This window comes from Toxorhynchites rutilus, chromosome 2, assembly GCF_029784135.1.
Source record: "Toxorhynchites rutilus septentrionalis strain SRP chromosome 2, ASM2978413v1, whole genome shotgun sequence".
In the NCBI taxonomy this organism is placed as follows: domain Eukaryota; kingdom Metazoa; phylum Arthropoda; class Insecta; order Diptera; family Culicidae; genus Toxorhynchites; species Toxorhynchites rutilus.
In genome coordinates this window covers 277,493,249-277,500,146 of record NC_073745.1, presented here as the reverse complement: position 1 = coordinate 277,500,146, position 6,898 = coordinate 277,493,249, and positions in this window count along the sequence as shown.

Sequence of the window (6,898 nt, the reverse complement as noted above, 5' to 3'; positions counted from 1 at the left end):
TCGCAACAAAATCGACTCGTTTCTGAAGCGGATGGTGACTAGCGATGAAAAGTGGGTCACTTACGACAACGTGAAGCGCAAACGGTCGTGGTCGAAGCCCGCTGAAGCGGCTCAGACAGTGGCCAAGCCCTCATTAACGGCCAGGAAGGTTCTGCTGTGTGTTTGGTGGGATTGTCAAGGAATAATCTATTATGAGCGGCTTCCCTATGGCCAAACGCTCAATTCGGGCCTGTACTGCCAACAACTGGACCGCTTGAAGGTAGCACTCATGAAGAAGAGGCCATCTTTGATAAAGAGAGGCCGCATTGTCTTCCATCAGGACAACGCCAGGCCACACACTTCTTTGGTGACGCGCCAGAAGCTCCGGGAGCTCGGATGGGAGGTTCTTTTGCATCCGCCGTATAGTCCGGACCTTGCACCAAGTGACTACCACCTGTTTTTGTCCATGGCGAACGAGCTAGGTGGTCAGAAGTTAGCCACAAAAGCGGCCTGTGAAAATTGGCTATCCGAGTTTTTTGCCAATAAGGAAGCGAGCTTCTATAACAGGGGTATTATGAAGTTGGCATCTCGATGGGAACAAGTCATCGAACAAAACGGCGCATATTTGACTTAAAACAGATGAAACACAGAAGAAATTAGTTACTTTTATGAACAAATGAAAATTCAACAAAAATACCGCAGGACTTTTTTGACAGCCTAATATGATGAAGAGCGATAGCGAGACCATTTCACCGTCATTCGTCGTGACACTGACCGCTAGTTTACCCTCGGGACGAATGCTTTGACCTGAAACGGATTGAAAACATTTAGAAGTGGGGTTCAGCTTAACATGGGACAGCTTTTCGCAACTGGCGATATCACTATTGTGCTCCCGTGGCCGAGTGGTTAGCGTCATAACTAACATGCCGGGTGTTCGGGTTCGATTCCCGTTCTGGTTAGGGGAATTTTTCGTCAAAGAAATTTCCTCCGACATGCACTGTGATCACGCGTATTCTAGAGCTTGCCACTCAGAATGCATTCAAGGCGTGTTATTTGGCATAGAAATCTCAACTAAGTACTAATAAAAATGACCGCAAGTAATACTACGTTGAGACGGCGAAGTTCCTCTAGGAACGTTAGTGCCATTGAAGAAGAAGAAGAAGATATCACTGAATCGCATGCTCCTGTATCAATTTCGAACGTGACCGGTAGTCCTTCTATGATAAGCTGTATGGTGGCTGGCATGTCATTCCGATCGATACTTCTCATTGGGTTTTCTACCACCGTGGCCGGAGTCGCTCCCGTTGATCCGGTCTCCGCAATTCGTTCGCATATTCCACCATGTTCGGGTGCTTGGCCGGACACGATTCCGGATTGTGAACCCTCCCACAACGGCATAACTCACTGATTTCCGGAACGACTTATTCGAATAGTTCCCTTTTGGCTGGCACTGATCTGTGTTGGTTTTCCTGCGCCTTGGACAATTTCGTTGATTTCCGACGTAAAGCCGCGAGTTTAGATGAACCCTGCATAGCTCTCGATTCTTGCTCTGCTGCCTCCCAACTTCGTGCAATGGTACATGCCTTCTCGCCTCGGCTCGGCGAGAAGCTTCGTTCGAATTGTGAACTCCGGCTACAAACTGATCCCGCAACGCCTCCGTCAGAAACGCCTTGAAATCAGAGGAATGTGCTTGAGCCTTAACCTGAATAACAAACTCCGGTATAAATTCTTTTAATTATATCAGTTCATATCACTATAGTGGTTCGACACTCTTACCGTCGCTCTAAGGGGAGAACTACCATACAAATGAAACACAAATTTCTGCATAACTCGAGAACTAATAAAAATGGAGCCACATTTGGGATGTGAGGGTTTTTGAGTACGAGAAATGTTTCTATGATGGTATGACACACCTCCCTTTTCTGGAATGGAGAGGGGGTTCCATAAAAATAATACACATATTCCAACCAAATGTGATAATTGAAAATTTTCGGACAACTCTGAAGGAAAATGGGAGAATTCGAAAAATTCAATTCGTATGTGTTCTACAATTATATATTGACAAGCGTTGTTAGTCCATTTGATGTTTGCGGTGGCGAAATTGATCTTCGTTGGAAAGTGGAAATGAATTTTAATGTGATAAAACGCACTCCTATATAAATAGAAATGGATCGCCGAATGTGTTGATAAGAGCAAAACTCGAGAAAGGAATGGTCCGATTTAGGGCTGTCTATTCTATCATATTAAGGATCGGAAGGATCATATTTTCTGTATCAAACATTTATTCCATGTAACGGAGAACCATGTTATTTGCAAGTGGATAAAAAAATTTGCACACAAATGGACAAAACAAATGTATGGGAAAATGAAAACGCTTATGGTTTTCATGAATTTTAACCATACCACACCATTGGATTGTAATGTAAAGCATATCAAACAAATCTTAGAGAATTTCCGATTCGTTGGGTATGTAAATCGCCAAAATTCGTTCGCGGCAAAAAGAGTTATTAACGTTAACTTTATTTCATAAAAACGAGACCTGTTTTCTGAATTGGCACCCTTAATGAAAGACGTAGTTCTACGTCAAAAATTATTTTAAAGGGTAGCTTAGAAGATCAATGAATCAATGAACAGTTCTGCGATTAGACGCACGAATGTGCGATTAGTGAGAAAACGTGGATGTGATAACGTAAAATCAAAATTTTGGGCGGGACGATGTTTTCCGGGTCAGTTAGTTACAGAATAAAAAGTAAATCATTTGGTTTTAAACTTGAGTGTCCGAACGAGTCGATACATCATATTCAAATTGGGTTATCAGGCTTATAATCCAAGAACACTCCTAATTGACTTTCTGTTTACGCATCCCATTATTCTGGTAAACTGTAACAACTATTCAGAACCGCTTTATGAAGGTTTGTAAGCAGATTTTGTATTTCGATTTACTATAAGAAGCAATCGTAATCAGTTAATTGACCCACAACATAATTTTGAATACCCGCATGTTTTGAATACATCACCCTTGGCAACAAGGCCACGTTGTGTATTAACCTCGTTTTAGAAACATAACGTAAATAGCACTCAACTCCATCATTATTCTGTAGTCCGCCAGTGGGGGATATGATTTCCGGATTGTCGCATCTCCATGCTTCCAAAAAGATTTGGTTCATTCATTTTATGGCAAATTTTGAATGAATGAACGGAGTCATATATTGTTATGTATTCAGCGGATCTTACATGTGCAGTAATCCCTCCCATATGGAACGAGAACCATCCTGGCGACTATTTGCAGAATGTGGACATGCTAACAAAATCCAATTTGGTTTTCAAGGAAAATGTTTCATTCTACGTCGCTTATGGCATTCGTTGGTATTCAATATTTTGTACGCAAAAAGCATATAAGCTTTCAGAAATACAGTCATTCGACGGAAACAAGCGGATATTAGTAAGAGACACACATTATTGGGAATCCATCGTTTTGTTAGCTTCCAATAAAACACACTCCTCTAACGAAGAGCCATGCTTGTTATCTATGAACGGATGAATGTCATAATGATATACATTTCCCACCCATCCTTCGGATGCGCCATCCAGCGTTGCTATCAAAAGACTTTCTCCCAGTGCGAGAAAGGGAAGTAGCGACTACTTCCCAGAGAACACCACCGGAACGAGAGCGATATGATAACTTCTTTTGATGTTCATTTCCTAATAAATCACATATCACCAGGGAGCGGCGGGGGCGGCGACGCGGGGCTGTTAGGGGCCGCAGCTTTCTCGTTGCGCTGCTGCAACATGATTACAGCCGGCGATGGATGGTGGATTGGATCATCATATTTAATGAATGAAGCAGCATCACACAACATAAGTGCGCAGGCAGGCAGATGCACTTTTTCGCTAGACCGCTCGAGAATGTGCTGCAACTCAATTATACACACTCCGGCAGTTGGGGAGAGATTTTCCACTGCCTATCAACTGGGAATGGAACCCCTGCTGTTTGACTATTATGATTGAGTGAGGCCCTGCAACCTACATTGGCGGCGCATAAGCGCTGGCAGCCACAGCAAGCATTACAGGCCGTCATTATCTTGTACTAATTTAATTGTAGATTAATGCTTCAATTTAAAATTAATGAGGTTAGCGGAAGGTACACGATGGGGATAGTAATTTATCGCAGGCAGGAGTCCATGTGGCATACATCTTGATGGTTTACTGCCTCGACGCCGGCACAAAAGAGTCGGCAAGAAGTGATTTCTAATGAAGTTGTCTAGCACGATTGTGGGTAATTTATTGAATTTGCGCGATTAAATTTTCTTAGGATCTTCCCCGTACACATCGCATTGATTCGTGGGCTCAGCTCTGAACAGACGGTGTTTTATTAATAATGAATGGTCCTGGAAAGAAATTTACGGCGTGGGAATTATTGTGGGACCATTGTATCAGCTGCGAAGCCAGCGATAATTTAGTGGATTACGTTACGAAGTAAACAAACTACACATCAATGTACGGTTGACCAGTGCATGAGTTCAGTTTTTATTTATTTGTGGCAACCATCCTTACCAACAATTTTCAACTGAGCGTTGGCAAAGTTTAAATAGCAGGAAATGGCGTTACCCCCAGCGGTGCTCGTAGCCAACATCTGTTGATTGAAATATGAGAGTGAACGACCTTCTTTCCACTGTATCCGAGAACCAGAAAAACGATCGTTACTGTGGATGAGTAAAGTTATTGCCAAAAATATTTAAGGATAAACCAATTGTAGCATACCATAATTCACGGTTCAGAAAACTCATGCTTCATTAGTCGCTAAAAGCGTCTGGCGTCCGCCGCTGTTCCGGAAAGTCCCATTGAAGACCCCCACCGAGTGCCGCGCGCTGTCATATGGACCAATAAATTCGTAAACAAGGGTGCTGCCTGCCTGCTTTCTTTGAAAAATATTTATCGATGCTGACACATTCCCCGAAAGCATTATTTCTCCTGCCCGTCGCATCTATTCGCGGCTGGACGTATACGCGGCTTATTTCGAAATTGAATAGGGTTGTATACCAGAACATGAGCCAGCTTATTCGGGATTCCCTCGTTACAATTTCGAGCATTCGTATCGCACTAGGGAAAACGTCTTTCACTTCCTATCTGCAGTGCAATTTATCCAAAACAAATATTCCGCTTTAGCTTTCGGTGTGCGCTTCCGAACGCGCTGTGGCTATAATACTGCCAAAGAAACAAAATTTGATTAAAAAGCACAACATCATTAATAACGTTCAGTGGAGCTGAGAAAATAAATGGAAATTCTTTTTCTATTTCCCCCGTTCACCGCGTAGAGACGGCCTTCCGTCTATCCATCTGTTCTGGGACAAATGATGGATTCAGTGGAACACCGGCTTAACAAGGCAATTCGCAAAGTGGTTCACTTTGAAGATGCTTAATTTGGAGTGTTCGGAGTTGAATGCTTCTAGGAGAACAAATTTGCTGTTGCTTCCCTTTATTCAATCAACAATTGCTTGAATTAATTCACCTGGAAACAGTCACATCATCGTGTGCGCTAATTGCTGCCAGTAATTTCTATGTGCAATTCCGTGATTCAGCGCTTTCCGATGATCCAGCTCCAGCTCAATCGCTTCCGAGCGTCCACAAACACACGATCGTGATCCTTGCTCTCTCGCTCGGCGGGATGCTCCGAGGAAGACAAATAGTTACCTCGTACTCGAACGCTGGAATTCCATGCAAGCTCGCGACAAAGCACGTGCAATTTGCGAAAAAATAGCTCCAGAGTGGCTCATGCCGAGCAATCAATGTTGCTGCTGCAGCCAGCTCGGGTAAGCATACACTTTCAGGGATGCAGTTGATGATCCGATTAAACAATTGTTCGGAATATTACGGAAAATTATTCGAATGAGCTGAAAATTATACATATAAAATCATGGAGAATTTTCGATTTTCAAAAACTTAAACTTTGACCGCTTTGCGCCATTCTCCATTAAGTCCGATTGAGCTGATATTTTATAGGGTGTTTTTTCGAGGTGGTGAACATTTTTTATGGAGTACCTTTTTGAAATTCGAGATGACTATTTTTATTGGCACCATACGCTCTGTCCAACTTCTATAAGACCACCCTGATTCTATTTCGTTGCAACACAAATAATTGGAATTTCTACAAGATACATTCATACATTGTTGAATGCTTAGAATAAAATATATTTAACGTCAATTTCGTACAAAAGAGTTGTTTGTTCATTTATTGTGCTTAAAAATGATAATTTCAGCTGTCCAGTTTCTATAAGACCATTTCAAAATTCATAAGTTTTATCAATGGAAAAATCAAAACGATCGACTGATTTATATGTCAATAATTGACAACCTTGCCATTTGGAACACTATTTATCAAATTCTGCTGAACGGATTTCTCGATATTCTTCCATTTTTCCGAAATTGCGACCTTGAGCTATTCAGTCGTGGTGTATCGTTTTCCCTCAGTGTAGATTTTGCATACAAGGATCCCCTTAGATTCTCAACAGGATTCAAGTTTGGAGAGCGAGCCGGCCAGTCCAAAAAATTCCCGCCCAAACCATGCACGAGCCTCCACCAAAATTCTGTTTACTGTTTACTGTTTCTTTTTCTGTAAATCTCGCCAGCACCCGTTACAACCATGAGGACCATCCAAATTGAACTTTTTTTCGTCAGTGAAGATAATTAATACATTGTAGAACTTTTCGTTATGGTATACAGCAAAATGTATTCTTTTGGAAACATTTTTTGTCACAACATACCATGTCCCACTGTCGGTTCATGTGAGCGTTGGCAAAACTCAGACATCTTCCGATGTAAGATGGTGTAAGATGAGGAGTTTTAACCTGTTAAGCCCTCTTTATATGAGGATTTTTCATCAAAACTTGACAAATAGTCACCCCAGTAACATTTAAATTGA